Raw genomic sequence first — 24,485 nt, forward strand, 5'->3', positions numbered from 1 at the left:
TGATAACATGTAACTAAAGTCATGAAAAGTTCAGTTGTTTACGAAAGCTAGTACCGCGGTACCTCGGTTCTCAAACTTAATTTGTTCCAGAAGGCTGTTCGAAAACCGAATCAATTTTTACCATAAGAAATAATGTAAATTAAATTAATCCGTTACAGACCTCCAACAATTACGCATTATGAAGCATTTTAAGTAAAAATACTGCTTATTTATACCTGTATAATAATACTTACATGCATAAAGTCAACTACAAAACTATAAACACAATAAAAATACAGTAAATGAAAATTTAACTGCACTTTACCTCTGCTGAGGAGAGCTGATGGCGAAAGTGAAGGTGGTGAGGAACTTGGAGAGTAGAAGGGTTATTATTGTTTGGAAGGAGTCACCTTAAATAAAACGTCAGGTGACTCTCCTTCTGGGGTTCTTTCTCTTTCTGTCTCTTTGCACCGCTACATATTGCTTTTGACTCAGTGGACCTATTTCTCACTAAAACTTGTCTAATAAGGTTTGTTTCTGTCTGCATTTTAAAATGTTTCTGAAGTAAGACGTGACATTGTCATTAAAAGGTTTATGTTTCGGTTTGCTACAGCTTTGTAACTCTCCTATTGTCCACACATTTCCTTGATTAGTGAACTAGGAACATCCTCCCTTCCCTCCTCCTCATCTGAAGACACTCTTTGTTAGAACTGGCACCTCCTCATGTCTCACCACACTATGTGTGCCACTTCTCTTCCGAAATTTTTCAAACCACCCCTGCTAGCCTTAAAGACATCACTTTTATCAGCACTCGTTCCAGGGATGTTTTTCAGGTCAGCATGTAACTGCTTGCTTTCTCACAAATGATGGTTTCAGAAATGCTATCACCAGCTAACTGTTTTTGTTTACCCAAATCAACAACAGTTTTTCTATCTCTTCTTCCACTGTTTGTGATCTTGTTTCGTAAGCACTGTCACTCCTTTTGCAACATTAGCTCCTTTGATGACCTCTTTATTTTTCAGTATGGTGCAGACTGTAGACTTCACCATACCAAACTGTGTAGGAAGGTCAGACACACGAATACCACTCTCATACTTCGCTATGAGATCTTTTTCACCTCTATTGTGGCTCTAACAACTTTTCTTTTGGTTTGCTGCTTTCATTATCCTTCTTTGACCCCATGGTGGCTTATTTAATCAGAATATTTAGAAAAACAACAACAAGAAAAACGAGAACATTCACAGCAGATTTTAGCGGGGTGTGGACTGAGCGAAAGGAGCGGGTAAAATGTTTTGGGCAAGCTTGTGGGCCGAAAATGGTCGAAGGGTCGTTCGGGTCATCAGTCGGGTTATTTCGGGGTGCGGGTCACAACAGCTTGGTTCGGGAACGGAGTTTATGTTCGACAACTGAGACATTTTTCTCAAACAATATGTTCGAAAACAGAATTGTTTGAGAAGAGATTCGTTCGAGAATCGAGGTACCACTGTATTAAATTTACGATTTTATTAAATTTACGAGTTCAAATCATATTTGAACAGATCTAGTCGAATACATTCTAAAAAACATACATTTTTATATATATTTTGTATTATCTAATAAAACATATAACAAATTAACAATGTTTTCAAGGGAAGGTAATTTTGTCCATCCCTATATATTACATTTAATTTATGCATCGTGTAATACGATGTCGCAGCGTAACTAATGTAACTTAAATGTTATTTGAACAATTTTCTTTCATTGGAAACTCTGCTTGTAGTAATGTTTGTCGATATAATTGAATATCAATTGAATATCAATTATATGAATTTTATTCCTAAAATTCTTTTGTTGGGGACCTGTAATAACTTATATAAACATTTATAATACGTAGATTTTAATAGCTCTTTACTGGTTGTTGTTTTACAGCGTCAGTGTACGCCATCTCTCTGTCTAATAACGGACATTTTAATTCATTCACGTATTTTGAAAATTGTCAATGTAAGTATAAAATAAATGAAACCAATTCAGATAAATAAGAGATTTAATGCTCTATTAGATTATCAAATCAGTTAAGTCCAAGTACTATATCAATTAATTTTTATAAAAAAGAAAGACAACCACTTTAAATGATGTCCACATCATCACTGACGTCTCGGAATAACAATATTATTTTAGTTAAAAGTCCCCCAGCGGGTGAGCAGTAAGTTTTCAGAGTTAAAATACTGAGATCCGTGGGGCCTGGCATGGCCAAGCGCGTAAGGCGTGCGACTCGTAATCCGAGGGTCGCGGGTTCGCGCCCTCGTCGCGCTAAACATGCTCGCCCTCCCAGCCGTGGGGGTGTATAATGTGACGGTCAATCCCACTATTCGTTGGTAAAGAGTAGCTCAAGAGTTGGCGGTGGGTTGTGATGACTAGCTGCCTTTCCTCTAGTCTTACACTGCTAAATTAGGGACGGCTAGCACAGATAGCCCTCGAGTAGCTTTGTGCGAAATTCAAAACAAACAAACAATGAGATCCGTGGCTCAGTTCCTCGAGGTGGACAGAGCACAGGTAGACCACTACTCCGCTTTGCGCTGATAGACAACTTAAAAACAGTTATCATCAAAATACTAATAGGGATTTTCGAAGCCGTTGTTACAAACAAATAGAATATAACACTAAACGAGTGAAGAATATTCTGGTATCTTTAAAATAGCTACCACCTTTATAACGTGAAAAGCAATAAAGAATACAAAATACAACTTTGAAAGATCTTGATAACGATAGAAATACAGTGTGAGTTACCGAAAGTGCTACGTCGAAAAAACTGTTTCAGGTTTAGCACGAATCTGTGGCGTTTAAATTTCGCGCAAAGCTACACGAGGATTATCTGCGCTAGCCGTTTTTAATTTAGCAGTGATAGACTAGAGGGTCGACACAACTCACCGCCTACTCTTTTACTAACGAATAGTGTGATTGACCGTCACATTATAACGCTCCTCCAGCTAAAAATGGCGAGCATGTTTGGTTGCAAAGAGATTCGAACCTCCGATCTCCAGACTGCGAGTCGAGAGCACTAACCACCTGTTTCCATATTTTAAAGAAACGGATAATAAATATAGACTCGAAGAAAGTTTTATGACCGACTGATTCTAGAAACCCCAATGTTTGGTGTTTTATTCATTCTTAATGTAACCAACATCGCTTCGCTTGCATCTAAAACAAACTTAGTTTTGGAAAACCGGTATATTATTTCACAATACGAATATACAACATCATTAGATATATAAAGTAACAAATTCTCATTCTGTAAGCACATAAATATTTGGTATAATAACATAGTCGCATCTTTTCTCACGAGCTCACATTTTCAAGTATTTATTCGAACATACAAAATTTTGACGCCACTGGTCGTTTCAGTTCGACAGCACCAGTTGTTTGTGTGGTGATTAAACGACATCAAAGCCAGCGACCAATGAAACGGTTCTTATAACGTTCATATTTAACTACAATAAAGTTGAGGCTTATAATATAAGCATGGATACGAGTTTCGAATTGAAGTGTTTAAACGTACCAATGAAATTTGCGATGTTAAAATTTGAGTTCATTTTGTACGATAGGCGACTCAGTTAAAATATTGTTGACCAGGTGAAGTTAACTAAAAGCAATCGATAATATCTCAAGGGGTACTGTTGAACCAATTGAAATGTGCAGGAGGTATTTACGCGAGTTCAGTGTTACACTCCACTTACCTGTGGAATCTTCGCAGACCATCGGTGATCCAGCCGGAAACGCCAGTAATAGGAGTAAAATGTGTTTTACTGTGTTCTTAATTTTTAACATTTTAATCAGAGGTAAACGCATGTTCTGAGATTAACTGAAAATAAACAGCCCTTTGTTTCAAGTTTTGCTTAAATAGACGTATTTTAATACAAGTCGATCCGAGTTTAGTTTGTATTGAGCTCTTGTTGAGAAATTTTTCCATTTTTGTTTCAACCCAAAATTTTAAGTTTCCGCTACGAACGCCACCTATGTGCTCGAGATAAAAAATAATGACATTTTCATAAGCACGACATTTCCACAACGACCAATAAACGCAGTCATAAATTATTGATTCGAAAGTAATAAAGAAAACACTTATGTTGTTGTCGTAGCTAAGACGGGTACTAATTTCACCATTTTGTAACTAGTTCAAGACATATCTTTGTTTTATATATAGTCAGATATTACTTAAATTTTCTTACTGTTATTCTTCATGTAACTATGATACTTTTGTTAACTGAATGTCAGAAAGTCGTAAATTTGTGTCAATTCGTTTTGTTTGGGAAAAGATTCGCATGTTGTCCTTATGTGCGTCCAATACCTAATATTAGAAAAGTACATCTCAAAGTGGTGGTAAAGAGTTGTACGAATTGGTATTAATTTCTCTTCTGTGAATGTTATGTGGAATAATAAGTGATGTATGCAGCTTTGGATTATGGGATACCGAAATTAAACTCTATGTTTGACTCAAAGTCCGTGCGTACGATAAAATTATTCGTCTTTGTCTTGTGCAGACATAAGAGAAAAGACTTTCTTTTACACCCGAGCAGTCACTTGAAATCAACGGAAAGCTAATAACTGGAAAGTATGGTTAATAGACCAATATAACTGTTTTACATAAAAGTTTACTCCTTTCTTTTTGTTTTTTATTTTCCACTCTGTGTTAGAGTTATTCTCGATAATATATTTTTATAATCTGCCGATACTTATAATAACTGTCGGATACCAGTGTGCCTTAATACAGACCGCTAAACACAAGTCAAGTTTCGAGTAACTGACTGCAGATGGCGCATTTTAATTCAATATTCGTTACATATCCGACTTGATTAACAAGTTATTGATATAAAGTTACTTAGAATGTAGCAATAGCTAATGTGCAAGCAGTCTTCAGGGTATGTAGGTTTAGTAGAAATAAATGTGTTTATTACTAATATGTCGTCATTAAACGATTTTAGATAAAGCTTTTTGTAATCATTGTTCTTTATTTTCACGTGTACATGAACGATTATTCTAAAGTCTAACTTTCAGCTGAATAACAGAGAAGGCTTCCAATTACTTCTAGAAAGGTAAGTTTAGCAGGAAAAACAAGAAAAGAAAGTCCAAAAGTGTCTTATACCCATCAAAGGAATCAACTTAAAACCATCAGATGCTTCTGTAAAACGAATATCCAGAACCATAGATATCGGAATGTGTGGAATTGCAATTAGAAATATAACTGAAAGCAGTTAGTATCCCCGGACTGTGAATTGGAAGGTTCAAAATTCACATCTGGATGACGCAAAATGCACTCCGTAGATACGAGTGAGGGTCAAATCGACCGGAAAAGAGGCGGCTGGGGCTTCTAACTTGCTGCCTTCCCTCTAATCCAGTTTTTCTTAAACTTGTTAGACAGCTTCCCTTTCTGTTTTCTGTGAAATTTTATGCTTCCATTAATATATACACGTGTACTACACTCTTAAAATATCAATGTGCCACTATCACTGAATATTAAAAATTATTTTCACCTGTTAGAAGGAGCCAGCAGTAAACGCCAAAAGAGGTATTCGGTAATTCTTTTTTCGAGAACCTTTTCGTGCAGCTCCACCCTAGCTTGAAACCTTATTTCTATAGACTATTAGTTGAAGATGAGGCACAGCTTGCTTCCGTGTAAGTTGTCACAAACGTATAAAAGGGTTTTGGTTTATAATGATTTGTTTGTTTTGAATTTCGCGCAAAGCTATACGAAGGCTATCTGCGCTAGCCGTCCCTAATTTATCAGTGTAAAACTAGAGGGTGTTTGTGTGTTTTATTTTAGTAAAACTACATCGGGCTATCTGTTGAGCCCACCAAGGGAAGCGAACCCCTGATTTTATGCGTTGTAAATCCGTAGACTTACCGCTGTACTAGCGGAGACCAAAACCAGAGGGAAGACAGCTAGTCATCACCACCCACCACCAACTCTTGGGCTAATCTTTTACCAACGAATAGTGGGATTGACCGTATATTATAACGTCCCCACGGCTGAAAGAGCGAGCATGTTTGGTGTGACGAAGATTGGAGCCCGTGACTATCATATTACGAGTCGAATGCCTTAACCACCTGGCCATGGCGAGCCTCAATTTATAATGAAACTATCATAGGTCTAATAACTAGATGGAAGAAAACTATTTAACTAATTTTGGCAGATAGAATAACAGGACTTATTCGGCACTCATATAGGACTCACCCATGGCCTTAAAGCACGGATTATATACCGAAGCAACGGGCTGCAAACCTATAATACTTCGAACTGATAGTACTAACCAACAGGCCACGCCCAATTAAATTACAGAGATGTGTGCAGAAACTAGTATAATTGTTATATATTCTTATTCTATTCTATACGCTCATTCATTAATACACTACTACTATTATCTTTAATTACATACACTACTGGTCAAAATCTTAAGGCCAATGAACATAAAAAAATGCATTTTGCGTTGTTAGACTCAACCACTTATTTCAGTAGAGCTTCGAAGATGAAAATAAGAAAAGTGAAAATAAAAAAAACTTTCTTAGCATTTAATAGGGAAAATGTGGCTATGATATTAGCCTAAATACTAGCTGGTAAAAGTTTAAGACCATAACAAAACGAAGTCCTAAACAGGGTAGGAAAGGCCCAACAAGAGGTCTCAGTAGTGAGTTGCACGGCCGTCATTGCGAATAACTTCAAACATTCTCTTTGGCATGGTCGATACAAGCGTTTGCAGAAGGCTGGCTGGAAGGTTATTCCAAGTGGTGAAGATGACTTCACGAAGATCATACATTGTTTGAAATTTACGTCCATTTCTATAGACTTCCCTTGCCATCCACTCCCAAACATTTTCAATGGGGTTCAGTTCGGGCGAACACGCTGGATGGTCCAAAAGAATCACGTTATTTGCCATGAAAAAGTCCTTTGTCCTGCGAGCATTGTGGATTGCAGCATTGTCCTGCTGAAAGATCCAGTCATTTCCACACAAGTGAAGACCTTCAGTGACTAAGGATGCTCTCTCCAACATGCCAATGTCGCCAGCTGCTGTTTGACGCCCCTGTATAACCTGAAGCTCCATTGTTTCATGGAAGGAGAAAGCACCCAGATCATGATGGAACCTCCTCCATTGTGTCGAATAAAAATGTCTCCTGTGGGATATCCTTATCGTGCCAGTAACGTTGGAAGCCATTTGGACAATCCAGGTTAAATTTTTTCTCATCAGAGAACAAAACCTTCGTCCACTTGTACGCGTCCCATGTGTGGTGCTTCTTAGCAAAGTTTAACCAAGCTGTTTCGTGGTGTGGAAGGAGACGTGGCCTTTGAAGACGTTTATGATTCTTAAAGCCTTTCTCTCGTAGATGCCCTCTTATTGTTCTTGAGCTGCATTCTGCATCCGTAAGGGCCTTAATCTGGTTCGACGATCGGCTGGTGTCTTGCCGGACAACCCGTCGAATCCTTCTGCTCAACGCCAGCGAAATTTTCTTGGGCTGACAACTTGAAATTCTCGTTCCGTATCCCTTAGGGTCATTTAACAAATTTGCAACAACAATTTTACTACGCCCAATCTCACCAGCGATGGCACATTGAGAGAGACCTTGCTTTTGCAGCTCAACAGTTCTGCCACGTTCAAAATCTGCCAACGCTTTAGCCTTTGCCATGTTTTTACCCAATGTAACACAAGAGATACTAGTGGAAATGTTAACAATGCTAATGCTTGAACACAAATGACTAAATTTCGTTACGTGTTTACCGATTAATGCTTCGTTTCAGTATAGTCTTTAAACTTTTGACCAGCTAGTATTTAGGCTAATTTCATGGTGTTCACGTTTTCCTTATTAAATGCTAAAATGTTTTTATTTTTATTTTCCTTTTCTTATTTTCATCTTTCGTAGCTCTACTCAAATAAGTGGTCGAGTCTAACAACACAAAATGCATATTTTTTCTTTATGTTCATTCGCCTTAAGATTTTGGCCAGCAGTTTATAACAATTTATAGCACCTGTTGTTTTTTTCTTCAAATCCTAGCTACTCCCAGTGCTACATGTAATGCACTCACCGCAGGGATCAAACCCATATTGTAGCTTTATAACTTCTCAAGCTTATGAGATAGTTTCATAGTAACTTTTCTATTTATATTTAGACAGGTACATAGTTTCAAGCATTTCGGCCAAAATCAAATAGGCTTAGTTCTAACGATTTTCGAAAACTTGCTATCACTTTTGAAAATATTTTATTATGAGCACTTTGAAAGTGTCAGTTATATTCACAAACAATTACATTAACGAAAGTTTTATATGCAGCTTTCAGCTACTGTTACATTAAGTTCTCATAATTATATACCACACCTGTTACATCTCTCACCACTACACTCGCGCCTCACACAGCAGACGATGTTATTTCAGATAGTTTATGCGATTTGGTATCTATTTTAAAAGCACGCGGCAGTTGAGTAACGTTTGAAGCTAAATGATGCTTCAAATTATGAAGATAAATTCAGTTTTCCTGTTTGCTTATCAGCACATATACCAATCTAGCCATATTAAATTTGATTGCCCTATTTATAGAGATATTCAACCATTACAGTGGAGGGTAACTACAACTGTAAGAGATAAGCCTCGCTTATTACTTACTCCATTCGTCCTGTTTTTACCAACGAATTTAACGTTAATATTTTCTGTTTCAAAGAACAAATGGCTGCAGATGCACTACGTTGTAGGCTTAATAAACACCCTCATCTGCCTCTAACTTATCTTTTAATTACAATTTCCGAAAATTGATTAAATTTGATGGTCCCAGTGGCAGGTTTAAGGTTGTGTGGGCCTAGGAGCTAATAATTTTTGTGGGCCCTACATCCTGTGTAATTTTACATAGAATAAAATTATCAATGGGCTTCCACTAAGTCCATAAGCCATGGGTATGAGCCCCTACCTGAATTCGCCATTGGACGTTTGGTTTAAGCCACATGGAGCCATCTACTGTGTCCATCGCGAGGAATCTCACTCCGGATTTTAGTACTGCAACTTACCACTGTCCCACTCGAGGACAGCTTTGATTTTATCTGTATTTCTGTGTCCGCAAATTCGTTAATTTCCAGTTATTTGAAATTGTAACGAAAACAACGTGGAAGTTGGGACGATCATATTGCATCTCGTTATATATTTATAAACGGCTGGTGTGGGTGGAGTGCTTTCTCTACCCATACCAGCGTTTCGAAATATATAATTTTTGTCTACAAGTGGGTTTTCTCGTCATCATGAACAGTGCATTATGGTTGCTCTTCTTTGCATAACAATTCAGAAGTTATAAACAGAACAAACTGGTGTTTCGTTACATGTTAGAATTAATATACAATTTAGAGAAACGTCAAATACTGATTGTACAAGAAGTTAGAACTATTGTTTCACATCTGTCGGATTATTTTATCATCATATCTTTATGTATTTAAATATAAAATTGATATATTTTCTTCAATTTAGTTAATATTTTAAGAATGGTTTATTTTGAATTTCGTGAAAAGCTATATACACACACACAAGGGTTATTTGCGCTAGCTAATTTACCTGTAGACGGAGCTAGTGAACGTCACCCACTGCCTCCTCTTGAGCTACTCCTTATTAATGAAGAGTGGGATTCATCGATACATTATAACGCACCTGTGACGAAAATGATGAGAATGTTTGGTAACACGGATTCGACCGTGACCCTCATATTACGAATCGAGCGCCCTTACTACCAGGTGTTTGTTTTTTAAATTCGATATCAAATCAATGTTAGTATTTAAGTTAAATAAGGCAAATCTGAAATTCAAAAAAACAAAAGCGCTAGAATTTTAGCTTACATTGATTATTAAAAGAACCACAAAGGCACCATGTGTATCGTAAGACGGGGAGGATACAACTTCCATATGGGTTGGCACGAGGAAAGGACAAGCCTCTTAGAAAGATCCAGGAACTGTTAATTATTGTCGTACACTATCGATCTCCGACTATGAAAATTATTTGATTATTCCTTAAAATATCCTCCCCCAAAATCTTACCTTAATAAGGCGTGCTCCAATATTGTAGATATATATATATATTCTCTCCTGCGAAACAAGAACGAAACTTTTACACGTTGTACACCACAAAAACTTTATATAATTCTTGTTTGTTTGTTGAGAAGCACAAATTTACACACTGGGATACGTATAACCTGCCCACCGCGAGTATCGAAACCCGAGTTGTAGTGTTATAAGCTTTCTGACTTATCGCTGAACCACCAGTGGCTTTCATTGTTCACTATAATACGTCTTTATATTAAACAATAAAGATAAATTCTTGACAAGTATGTTACAATGTACTGCAGGGTGTTAACGACTTTTTTCTATTGCATAAGTTAAATAACCAATATATACTTAAACCAACCTGTGTTACATTTATTTATTTAGAGATATAATTTACTTTTTCGGTAAAATTTCTACATTGTATAGAACACAATATGATGGATGCAGCTTAAAGTGATCTACCTCTTTATTTAGAAGAAAGAAATGTACCCGTCCCCAGTGAGGGTTTTGTTTTGAAATTCGCGCAAAGCTACACAAGAGCTATCTGTATTAGCCATCCCTAATTTAGCAGTGTAAGATTAGAAGGAAGGCAGCTAGTAATCACCAACCAACCGCCAACTCTTGCACTACTTTTTATCAACGAATAGTGGGGTTGACCGTAACATTATAACGCCCCCACGGCTGAAAGAGCGAGCATGTTTGGCGCGACGGGGATTCGAACCCGCCCCTCAGATTACGAGTCGAGTGCCTTGACCACCTGACCATGCCTGTCCTAGCTTGTTTTGAATTTTGAGTAAAGCTACACGATGGGCTATCTGTGGCAACTGTTCCGAATTTAGCAGTGTAAGACTAAAAGAACGATATCGATTCATCACCATCCATACTTGAACTACTTTTCTTTTATTGTTTTACCAATAATAGTGAGATTGACTGTCACATTATAATGTGACTGCGATACGAGCGCCCTAGTCACCTGGCCATGCCAAGCCCTGTCGACTGAAAAGTTAATCGAGCAAAAGTACTCGTCCCCAGTGAAGGAAAAGTTTGAATTTATCAATCAATTTAAATTATTTCACAGACTTTAAAAAAGGTTAATTGCGTTGCTTTCTCTCAGACCCAAAGCTCTGAGCTACTTATAACACCCACAGTGAAAAGTGTTTGTCACTTCACTCATGTTAAAACAGCTCACCAATAACATACCACAAATCTACATTTTATTTCTTAAGTTACGTCACATTTTAAAATGTGAATGATAGTTTGATCAGTTCCTAACGATTCAGTGTAGAATATCGTGCTCGCGAAATAAGAGTTGGAACAAATATTATTCACGCCTGTTCTCTCGTTATTTCAAAAGTGAATGTTGCTTTGCTAACTTCCGTAGCGTTTCAAAACAGCATTGAAAGCGGCCGCCGTAAACGAGAGACAGACGGACGCTCAGACAGATACCGTGGCGGTTGGCAATATATACAAGGTTTGTTCAGCAGCGTGTGTTTTATGTTATCTAGAACAGGAATTACATTTATTTAATATATTCACGCCTATGGTTATCCTTATGGCACTCGTATACTTTTATTAATTATTAACTAGGTTCCCAACATTAATGTAAGGAAAGTAATTATAACGTATTTTAACAATTGCAGAAAAAGTTTAAGCTTATCTGATACAAATGGTATTTGAAAGTGTTTTTATGTTAACCACATCACAATTGGTTGTTTGCTTGAATTAATTTTGTGACAAGTTCAGGCGTTGGTTATATTTATTTTCACTGTGTCTTCCTTAACTATATGGAACTTACTGTGTACCTCTCCACTCCACATATGGGTGTATGGGAGGGGAAGCCTGTTCTCAGTCTCTCTTAATTGAGTCCAATAGTCTTAGGATAATGAATCACATTTATAATTTGTTTTTTATTTCAGTTTTTGCCAGAAGATTTATAAAACAAATTGCACTTAAATAATCAGTACATTTGAATTTATAGATCAATTTCAATATATCTTAAAAAGAAAACTTCCTCTGGACACTGTACATAATATTAGCAACTTGTTCACTTCCTCATTTATCATAGGAACCACCTTGAAGAACATGGGTTATGAATTTTACGAAAAGCACACACAAAGGCAAAATGTCATGTTTTTTGTGGGTTTGTTTTTTTTTTTCAAAATAGAAGTTTAAGTTACTATTTAAATTCTGCCGATGAACTACATCATTTCATACACTTTTAGAAATAGTATACAATACTTGTGGTTATTCAGCAGTCAACTTCGTAGTTCGTTCCATAGCTTGACCACCTGTACAAAATTATCGCCATTTCTAAATACATCTCATAACACCATAAATGCTTCTACCAAAGAGCTGAAAACTGAAGTTTTGGTGCACGTGACAAAGTGCTACTACTTCATAGGGAATATTGCTATTCAAAGGAACTGCTGAAGTCATACTATATAATACTCAATGGGTAAAATCTAACTGAAATCGAGATTTGCTGGGTACTTAATAAAGAAAACAAAGACTAAAATAACGGTAATTAAAATCCGCAAAAACTTTTGTGTAACTCGCTTTGTAACGAAAAGAAAATATATCAATTTTTTTAATCAACTATCTCTATATGTACATACAATTATCTAAAAGTAATTTACAACCAAAGTAATATAATATTAGACAACTTTGTATAAAACTATATTCACAAACTATAATAAAATAAACCTCTCTAAGGCCAAGGAAGCGTTGTGCATACATTAGGCTTTACATGAAAAAAGTTGTCGTGTTTTTAAAGGCACCAAAATGATTTACTTTTCATCTACATTGTTAACACAGCAGAAGGGATTCATGATGGTTAAATAAACTATTACTTTTCATCTGCACTGTTAACACAGCAGAAGGGATTAAAGATGGTTAAATAAACTATTACTTTTCATCTGCTGTTAACACAGCAGAAGGGATTAAAGATGGTTAAATAAACTATTACTTTTCATCTGCATTGTTAACACAGCAGAAGAGATTAATGATGGTTAAATAAACTATTACTTTTCATCTGCACTGTTAACACAGCAGAAGGGATTAAAGATGGTTAAATATACTATTACTTTTCATCTGCACTGTTAACACAGCAGAAGGGATTAAAGATGGTTAAATAAACTATTACTTTTCATCTGCACTGTTAACACAGCAGAAGATTCATGATGGTTAAATAAACTATTACTTTTCATCTGCACTGTTAACACAGCAGAAGGGATTAAAGATGGTTAAATAAACTATTACTTTTCATCTGCACTGTTAACACAGCAGAAGGGATTAAAGATGGTTAAATAAACTATTACTTTTCATCTGCACTGTTAACACAGCAGAAGGGATTAAAGATGGTTAAATATACTATTACTTTTCACCTGCACTGTTAACACAGCAGAAGGGATTCATGATGGTTAAATAAACTATTACTTTTCATCTGCACTGTTAACACAGCAGAAGAGATTAAAGATGGTTAAATAAACTATTACTTTTCATCTGCACTGTTAACACAGCAGAAGGGATTAAAGATGGTTAAATATACTATTACTTTTCATCTGCACTGTTAACACAGCAGAAGGGATTAAAGATGGTTAAATAAACTATTACTTTTCATCTGCATTGTTAACACAGCAGAAGGGATTCATGATGGTTAAATAAACTATTACTTTTCATCTACACTGTTAACACAGCAGAAGGGATTCATGATGGTTAAATAAACTATTACTTTTCATCTACACTGTTAACACAGCAGAAGGTTCATGATGGTTAAATAAACTATTACTTTTCATCTACACTGTTAACACAGCAGAAGGGATTCATGATGGTTAAATAAACTATTACTTTTCATCTACACTGTTAACACAGCAGAAGGGATTCATGATGGTTAAATAAACTATAACTTTTCATCTACACTGTTAACACAGCAGAAGGGATTCATGATGATTAAATAAACTATTACTTTTCATCTGCACTGTTAACACAGCAGAAGGGATAAATGATGGTTAAATAAACTATTACTGTTCATCTACACTGTTAACACAGCAGAAGGGATTCATGATGGTTAAATAAACTATTACTTTTCATCTGCACTGTTAACACAGCAGAAGGGATTAAAGATGGTTAAATAAACTACTTTTCATCTACACTGTTAACACAGCAGAAGGGATTAAAGATGGTTAAATAAACTATTACTTTTCATTGACACTGTTAACACAGCAGAAGGGATTAAAGATGGTTAAATAAACTATTACTTTTCATCTGCACTGTTAACACGCAGAAGGGATTAAAGATGGTTAAATAAACTATTACTTTTCATCTGCACTGTAACACAGCAGAAGGGATTAAAGATGGTTAAATAAACTATTACTTTTCATTGACACTGTTAACACAGCAGAAGGGATTAAAGATGGTTAAATAAACTACTACTGTTCATCTACACTGTTAACACAGCAGAAGGGATTCATGATGGTTAAATAAACTATTACTTTTCATCTGCACTGTTAACACAGCAGAAGGGATTAAAGATGGTTAAATAAACTATTACTTTTCATCTACACTGTTAACACAGCAGAAGGGACTGTTCCCACCTCGTCATCCGCTAGATCTGTTACCCCTTTTCTGCCACATTTACAGGCCGAAAGCTCAAGTCTTATTCTATTCTTGTAGACCGTGTTACAACTACTTCAACTGAAAATCAAATATCTTTGGTTCAACTGGATCGAAGCAATCGATGGAACGATGAATCTTATTCAGATGTTACATTCAGCATTCCGCAGTGAAACACTTTAATCTCCTGGTGACGTTTTACAACTTTATTCTTCACAGAGATGTTTATCCTATTTCTTGGAAGACGCCAACTGTCTTACCGTTTTAAAACCTGACTTACCTCTTGTACGTGCTGGATGGTACAGCTGAGTCATTTTTAGTTATACCATCTAACGAATTAGTGTTCCCAAACTGCTTACATTTTCTACAGACACCACCTTTCTCTCCATTACTCAAGATGGTTTTCTTCCTCATCTTTCTCCTCTCAACCACCTCCTAAAACTTTTGGACATCAGTTTAACTCATCTGAATCTTTGCGTGTGCAGTTTTTTTAATTGGAACAACTGTTAACTCTATTTAGCATCATAACCTTGTCTACAAACTCCATTTTGCGTTTGTCCAATTATATACTTTTTTCCTTGAACGACGGAGAGCTGTTTTCATTGAGGGCATTCAATCTCATCCATATTCATGGGGTGTAGAAGTCCCTCAGGGCTCCATTCTGTCACGTGCTTTACATGCTATGGTGTTGCTGATGTGTTAATCTATTTTGTCCACTCTTTCAATGTGCCGGTGATTCAGCTTTGCTGCAATCTATTGGAAAGAGGTTTCTATCAACAAACTCCTACGAGCTCCAGTCAATGTCTTCTGGATTTGGAGTCGCTGCTGGCACTTTATAATTAATGCGGCAAAAATCAAAGTCATTCACTTTGGCCCAAATCACCAAGAGTTTCCACCATGTTATAACCCGTTATTATTTTACATCTGAAATTAAGATACTCCCATTTGACTTTCCAACACAGTCAAGCATCTTGGAGTCATATTTGACAAATACCTTAACTGAAGGCCCACCTGTACTTGAAATACAGACCTTTTCCAAACTCTATCTACTCCGACTATTGGTAGAAATTTTTTTGATTCAAATCCACCTTTCCTTTTGTATTTGTACAATGCTTGTTTGTTTGTTTGTTTTGAATTTCGCGCAAAGTTATTCGAGGGCTATCTGCGCTAGCTGTTCCTAATTTAGCAGTGTAGGACCAGATGAAGGCAGCTAGTCATCACCACCCACCGCCAACTCTTGGGCTAGTCTTTTACCAAAGAATAGTGGGATTGACCGTACCATTATAACGAGCGAGCACGTTTGAGCATGAAATTCTCGTGCCCAATCCTTAGGGTCTTTAAGAAATTTGTAACAGCAGTTTTACCACGCCCAATCTCATCAGCGATGGCACGTTGAGGGAGACCTTGCTTTTGCTGCGATAGGGATTCGAGTCGAACGCCTTAAGACACTTGGCCATGCCGGACCTTTGTATAGTTCTGTTATTCGACCTTATCAGACGTATAACGTTTGATCATTTTATAGGCTAATTATAATAAGAAGATCTAATAAACTACAGCAGGTGTACAACACTTTGTATGATAACATGTAACTAAAGTCATGAAAAGTTCAGTTGTTTACGAAAGCTAGTACCGCGGTACCTCGGTTCTCAAACTTAATTTGTTCCAGAAGGCTGTTCGAAAACCGAATCAATTTTTACCATAAGAAATAATGTAAATTAAATTAATCCGTTACAGACCTCCAACAATTACGCATTATGAAGCATTTTAAGTAAAAATACTGCTTATTTATACCTGTATAATAATACTTACATGCATAAAGTCAACTACAAAAACTATAAACACAATAAAAATACAGTAAATGAAAATTTAACTGCACTTTACCTCTGCTGAGGAGAGCTGATGGCGAAAGTGAAGGTGGTGAGGAACTTGGAGTAGAAGGATTATTGTTTTTGGGGAGTCACCTTAAATAAAACGTCAGGTGACTCTCCTTCTGGGGTTCTTTCTCTTTTCTGTCTCTTTGCACCGCTACATATTGCTTTTGACTCAGTGGATCTATTTCTCACTAAAAACTTGTCTAATAAGGTTTGTTTCTGTCTGCATTTTAAAATGTTTCTGAAGTAAGACGTGACATCATTAAAAGGTTTATGTTTCGGTTTGCTACAGCTTTGTAACTCTCCCTATTGTCCACATTTCCTTGATTAGTGAACTAGGAACATCCTCCTTCCCTCCTCCTCATCTGAAGACACTCTTTGTTAGAACTGGCACCTCCTCATGTCTCACCACACTATGTGTACCACTTCTCTTCCGAAAATTTTTCAAACCACCCCCTGCTAGCCTTAAAGACATCACTTTTATCAGCACTCGTTCCAGGGATGTTTTTCAGGTCAGCATGTAACTGCTTTGCTTTCTCACAAATGATGGTTTCAGAAATGCTATCACCAGCTAACTGTTTTTTGTTTACCCAAATCAACAACAGTTTTTCTATCTCTTCTTCCACTGTTTGTGATCTTGTTTCGTAAGCACTGTCACTCCTTTCAACATTAGCTCCTTTGATGACCTCTTTATTTTTCAGTATGGTGCAGACTGTAGACTTCACCATACCAAACTGTAGAAGGTCAGACACACGAATACCACTCTCATACTTCGCTATGAGATCTTTTTTCACCTCTATTGTGGCTCTAACAACTTTTCTTTTTGGTTTGCTGCTTTCATTATCCTTCTTTGACCCCATGGTGGCTTATTTAATCAGAATATTTAGAAAAACAACAACAAGAAAAACGAGAACATTCACAGCAGATTTTGCGGGGGTGGACTGAGCGAAAGGAGCGGGTAAAATGTTTTGGGCAAGCTTGTGGCCGAAAATGGTCGAAGGGTCGTTCGGGTCATCAGTCGGGTTATTTCGGGGGTGCGGGTCACAACAGCTTGGTTCGGGAACGGAGTTTATGTTCGACAACTGAGACATTTTTTCTCAAACAATATGTTCGAAAACAGAATTGTTTGAGAAGAGATTCGTTCGAGAATCGAGGTACCACTGTATTAAATTTACGATTTTATTAAATTTACGAGTTCAAATCATATTTGAACAGATCTAGTCGAATACATTCTAAAAAACATACATTTTTATATATATTTTGTATTATCTAATAAAACATATAACAAATTAACAATGTTTTCAAGGGAAGGTAATTTTGTGTCCATCCCTATATATTACATTTAATTTATGCATCGTGTAATACGATGTCGCAGCGTAACTAATGTAACTTAAATGTTATTTGAACAATTTTCTTTCATTGGAAACTCTGCTTGTAGTAATGTTTGTCGATATAATTGAATATCAATTGAATATCAATTATATGAATTTTATTCAAAATTCTTTTGTTGGGGACCTGTAATAACTTATATAAACATTTATAATACGTAGATTTTAATAGCTCTTTACTGGTTGTTGTTTTACAGCGTCAGTGTACGCCATCTCTGTCTAATAACGGACATTTTAATTCATTCACGTATTTTGAAAATTGTCAATGTAAGTATAAAATAAATGAAACCAATTCAGATAAATAAGAGATTTAATGCTCTATTAGATTATCAAATCAGTTATGTCCAAGTACTATATCAATTAATTTTATAAAAAAGAAAGACAACCACTTTAAATGATGTCCACATCATCACTGACGTCTCGGAATAACAATATTATTTTAGTTAAAAGTCCCCAGCGGGTGAGCAGTAAGTTTTCAGGTTAAAATACTGAGATCCGTGGGGCCTGGCATGGCCAAGCGCGTAAGGCGTGCGACTCGTAATCCGAGGGTCGCGGGTTCGCTCCCTCGTCGCTAAACATGCTCGCCCTCCAGCCGTGGGGTGTATAATGTGACGGTCAATCCCACTATTCGTTGGTAAGAGTAGCTCAAGAGTTGGCGGTGGGTTGTGATGACTAGCTGCCTTTCCTCTAGTCACACTGCTAAATTAGGGACGGCTAGCACAGATAGCCCTCGAGTAGCTTTGTGCGAAATTCAAAACAAACAAACAATGAGATCCGTGGCTCAGTTCCTCGAGGTGGACAGAGCACAGGTAGACCACTACTCCCTTTGCGCTGATAGACAACTTAAAACAGTTATCATCAAAATACTAATAGGGATTTTCGAAGCCGTTGTTACAAACAAATAGAATATAACACTAAACGAGTGAAGAATATTCTGGTATCTTTAAAATAGCTACCACCTTTATAACGTGAAAAGCAATAAAAGAATACAAAATACAACTTTGAAAAGATCTTGATAACGATAGAAATACAGTGTGAGTTACCGAAAGTGCTACGTCGAAAAAACTGTTTCAGGTTTAGCACGAATCTGTGGCGTTTAAATTTCGCGCAAAGCTACACGAGGATTATCTGCGCTAGCCGTTTTAATTTAGCAGTGATAGACTAGAGGGTCGACACAACTCACCGCCTACTCTTTTACTAACGATAGTGTGATTGACCGTCACATTATAACGCTCCTCCAGCTAAAATGGCAGCATGTTTGGTTGCAAAGAGATTCGAACCTCCGATCTCCAGACTGCGAGTCGAGAGCACTAACCACCTGTTTCCATATTTTAAAGAAACGGATAATAAATATAGACTCGAAGAAAGTTTTATGACCGACTGATTCTAGAAACCCCAATGTTTGGTGTTTTATTCATTCTTAATGTAACCAACATCGCTTCGCTTGCATCTAAAACAAACTTAGTTTTGGAAAACCGGTATATTATTTCACAATACGATATACAACATCATTAGATATATAAAGTAACAAATTCTCATTCTGTAAGCACATAAATATTTGGTATAATAACATAGTCGCATCTTTTCTCACGAGCTCATTTTCAAGTATTTATTCGAACATACAAAATTTTGACGCCACTGGTCGTTTCAGTTCGACAGCACCAGTTGTTTGTGTGATTAAACGACATCAAAGCCAGCGACCAATGAAACGGTTCTTATAACGTTCATATTTAACTACAATAAAGTTGAGGCTTATAATATAAGCATGGATACGAGTTTCGAATTGAAGTGTTTAAACGTACCAATGAAATTGCGATGTTAAAATTTGAGTTCATTTTGTACGATAGGCGACTCAGTTAAAATATTGTTGACCAGGTGAAGTTAACTAAAAGCAATCGATAATATCTCAAGGGGTACTGTTGAACCAATTGAAATGTGCAGGAGGTATTTACGCGAGTTCAGTGTTACACTCCACCTGTGGAATCTTCGCAGACCATCGGTGATCAACCGGAAACGCCAGTAATAGGAGTAAATGTGTTTTACTGTGTTCTTAATTTTAACATTTTAATCAGAGGTAAACGCATGTTCTGAGATTAACTGAAAATAAACAGCCCTTTGTTTCAAGTTTTGCTTAAATAGACGTATTTTAATACAAGTCGATCCGAGTTTAGTTTGTATTGAGCTCTTGTTGAGAAATTTTTCCATTTTGTTTCAACCAAAATTTTAAGTTTCCGCTACGAACGTCACCTATGTGCTCGAGATAAAAAAAAATGACATTTTCATAAGCACGACATTTCCACAACGACCAATAAACGCAGTCATAAATTATTGATTCGAGAAGTAATAAAGAAAACACTTATGTTGTTGTCGTAGCTAAGACGGGTACTAATTTCACCATTTTGTAACTAGTTCAAGACATATCTTTGTTTATATATAGTCAGATATTACTTAAATTTTCTTACTGTTATTCTTCATGTAACAATGATACTTTTGTTAACTGAATGTCAGAATCGTAAATTTGTGTCAATTCGTTTTGTTTGGGAAAGATTCGCATGTTGTCCTTATGTGCGTCCAATACCTAATATTAGAAAAGTACATCTCAAAGTGGTGGTAAGAGTTGTACGAATTGGTATTAATTTCTCTCTTCTGTGAATGTTATGTGGAATAATAAGTGATGTATGCAGCTTTGGATTATGGGATACCGAAATTAAACTCTATGTTTGACTCAAAAGTCCGTGCGTACGATAAAATTATTCGTCTTTGTATTGTGCAGACATAAGAGAAAAGACTTTCTTTTACCCGAGCAGTCACTTGAAATCAACGGAAAGCTAATAACTGGAAAGTATGGTTAATAGACCAATATAACTGTTTTACATAAAAGTTTACTCCTTTCTTTTTTGTTTTTATTTTCCACTCTGTGTTAGAGTTATTCTCGATAATATATTTTTATAATCTGCGGATACTTATAATAACTGTCGGATACCAGTGTGCCTTAATACAGACCGCTAAACACAAGTCAAGTTTCAGTAACTGACTGCAGATGGCGCATTTTAATTCAATATTCGTTACATATCCGAGATTAACAAGTTATTGATATAAAGTTACTTAGAATGTAGCAATAGCTAATGTGCAAGCAGTCTTCAGGGTATGGAGGTTTAGTAGAAATAAATGTGTTTATTACTAATATGTCGTCATTAAACGATTTTAGATAAAGCTTTTGTAATCATTGTTCTTTATTTTCACGTGTACATGAACGATTATTCTAAAGTCTAACTTTCAGCTGAATAACAGAGAAGCTTTTAAGAAGGTAAGTTTAGCAGGAAAAACAAGAAGAGAATCAAAGTGTCTTATACCCATCAAGGAATCAACTTAAAACCATCAGATGCTTCTGTAAAACGAATATCAGAACCATAGATATCGGAATGTGTGAATGCAATTAAATATAACTGAAAGCAGTTAGTATCCCCGGACTGTGAATTGGAAGGTTCAAAATTCACATCTGGATGACAAAAAATGCACTCCGTAGATACAGTGAGTCAAATCGACCGGAAAAGGCGGCAGGGGCAACTTGCTGCCTTTCCTCTAATCCAGTTTTTCTTAAACTTGTTAGAAGCTTTATCTGTTTTCTGTGAAATTTTATGCTTCCATTAATATATACGTGTACTACACTCTTAAAATATCAATGTGCCACTATCACTGAATATTAAAATTATTTTCACCTGTTAGAAGGAGCCAGCAGTAAACGCCAAAAGAGGTATTCGGTAATTCTTTTTCGAGAACCTTTTCGTGCAGCTCCACCCTAACTTGAAACTTTATTTCTATAGACTATTAGTTGAAGATGAGGCAGAGCTTGCTTCCGTGTAAGTTGTCTACAAACATAAAAGGGTTTTGGTTTATAATGATTTGTTTGTTTTGAATTTCCGCAAAGCTATACGAAGGCTATCTGCGCTAACCGTCCCTAATTTATCAGTGTAAAACTAGAGGGTGTTTGTGTGTTTTATTTTAGTAAAACTACATCGGGCTATCTGTTGAGCCCACCAAGGGAATCGAACCCCTGATTTTATGCGTTGTAAATCCGTACACTTACCGCTGACTAGCGGAGACCAAAACCAGAGGGAAGACAGCTAGTCATTACCACCCACCACCAACTCTTGGGCTAATCTTTTACCAACAGAATAGTGGGATTGACCGTATATATAACGTCCCCACGGCTGAAGAGCGAGCATGTTTGGTGTGACGAATTGGAGCCCATGACTATCATATTGAGTCGAATGCAATATACCTGGCCATGGCGAGCCTCAATTTATGAAACTATCATGGTCTAATAACTAGATGGAAAAACTATTTAACTAATTTGGCAGATAGAATAACAGGACTTATTCGTCACTCATATAGGACTCACCATGGCCTTAAAGCACGGATTATATACAAACACAAACCTATCATACGACTGAAGTACTAACCAACAGGCCCCTTAATTAAATTACATGTGTGCAGAAATAGTATAATTGTTATATATTCTTATTCTATTCTATTCTATTCTATAGCTCATTCATTAATACACTACTACTATTATCTTTAATTACATACACTGCTGGCCAAAATCTTGGCCAATGAACATAAAAAAATGCATTTTGCGTTGTTAGACTCAACCACTTATTTCAGTAGAGCTTCGAAAGATGAAAATAAAAAAAAAGCAAACTTTCTTAGCATTTAATAGGGAAAATGTGGAAACTATGATGCCGTAGCCTAAATACTAGCGACAAAAGTTTAAGACCATAACAAAACAAGTCCTAAACAGGGTAGGAAAGGCCCTACAAGAGGTCTCAGTAGTGGATTGCACCACATTGCGAATAACTTCAAACATTCTCTTTGGCATCGAGGCGTTTGAAGGCTGGCTGGAATGTTATTCAAGTGGTGAAGATGACTCACGAAGATCATGACATTGTTTGAAATTACGTCCATTTCTATAGACTTCCCGCCATCCACTCACAAACATTTTCAATGGGGTTCAGTTCGGGAACACGCTGGATGGTCCAAAGAATCTGTTACACCATGAAAACAGCACCTGCGGGCATTGTGGTTGCAGCTGTACTGAAGATCAGTCATTTCCTGGGGCCTTCAGTGACTATGCTCTCTCCAACATGCCAATGTGCCAGCTGCTTGTGACACCAGCCTGAAGCTCCATTGTTCCATGGAAGGGTAGCCCAGATCATGATGAAACCTGTCCTCACTGTGTCGTATAAAAAATGTCTCCTGTGGGATATCCTTTTCTTGCCTTTCCAGCAACGTTGGAAGCCAACTATGATACATTGTTTTATAAACAACAAATAAACTATGATACATTGTTTTATAAACAACAAAAACTATGATACATTGTTTTATAAACAACAAATAAACTATGATACATTGTTTTATAAACAACAAATAAACTATGATACATTGTTTTATAAACAACAAAAACTATGATACATTGTTTTATAAACAACAAATAAACTATGATACATTGTTTTATAAACAACAAAAACTATGATACATTGTTTTATAAACAACAAATAAACTATGATACATTGTTTTATAAACAACAAAAACTATGATACATTGTTTTATAAACAACAAATAAACTATGATACATTGTTTTAGTTGTAACTCTACTCCACCAAGTACTTTGACTCATGCGATACTTTCTACCCTCATTCCACACATTTACTCAGAAATAAACCTCCTCTACAAGCAAACTGATAGTTGTAACTTTAGCTAAAACATTGACAATAAAAACAAAATGAAACACAGAAAAATTATTTATTTTAACTTCCCACTTATCTGCTTTAACACATTTTCTCTTAAATTAAAAATGAATGGACAAATGACAAAAATGACCTTTTACTGGAAGAACAGCTGTAGATCAAAAAAATTCTAAGTTTAATCTATATCGATAAGAAATGTACAAAACCTCAGATTATTTCTATGATACTTTGGAAACCAATCTTTCTGTAGTAGACTAAACCTAAGTTTAATCTATATCGATAAGAAGTGTACAAAACCTCAGATTATTTCTATGATACTTTGGAAACCGATCTTTCTGTAGTAGACTAAACCTAAGGCTCCCTGACCCCCTGCTCACCATACTTCACAGTTGATACAAAGAAGCTACCACAACCAGACATGCTAACAATCCTCACTACCAACCTCTGTGTCTTGTGATTGGAAATGACGATGTTTGTCAAGTTCCTCCTTATATTGTAGTTCCATTTCTACCCGCTCCATCATGTGTTCTTGTCCTACAAGTAGGTTAGGGTAAGGTTTCGATTTGTTAATTTCTCCTTCACCATCTATTTCATCAAAGTTTACAGGCAGCCAACACAATAGCATGCACTTTAAAATGATTACTAAGTAGACGTGCAATCTTACATACCATCACCATTTTAACAATATAAACATTGAGGAGAAAACTAATGGATGTTAGTAACAATGCTTTTATGTATTATACTTATTTACTTGTTCATTGAAAATATAACCGTGTAACTAGCATCTAGTACCAATTAGTCCACTACCAAAACAAAACACACACACACACACCTGTTATGAAAGATACCGACA

At 36.3% G+C, this 24,485-nt stretch overlaps 1 protein-coding gene across 1 annotated transcript in view; it reads right to left on the bottom strand.

Moving 5' to 3' along the window:
- Positions 1–23,569: 23,569 nt before the first annotated feature.
- LOC143228458 (ninein-like protein) overlaps positions 23,570–24,485 on the bottom strand; it is a 118,827-nt gene continuing 117,911 nt past the window's right edge. Inside the window, exon 14 of the mRNA XM_076459715.1 lies at positions 23,570–24,166. The gene's annotated coding sequence lies outside the window, so the exon portion shown is untranslated. The remainder of the gene's footprint in view (positions 24,167–24,485) is intronic.

The sequence above is a fragment of the Tachypleus tridentatus genome, chromosome 10, assembly GCF_004210375.1.
Source record: "Tachypleus tridentatus isolate NWPU-2018 chromosome 10, ASM421037v1, whole genome shotgun sequence".
Taxonomy (NCBI): Eukaryota; Metazoa; Arthropoda; class Merostomata; order Xiphosura; family Limulidae; genus Tachypleus; species Tachypleus tridentatus.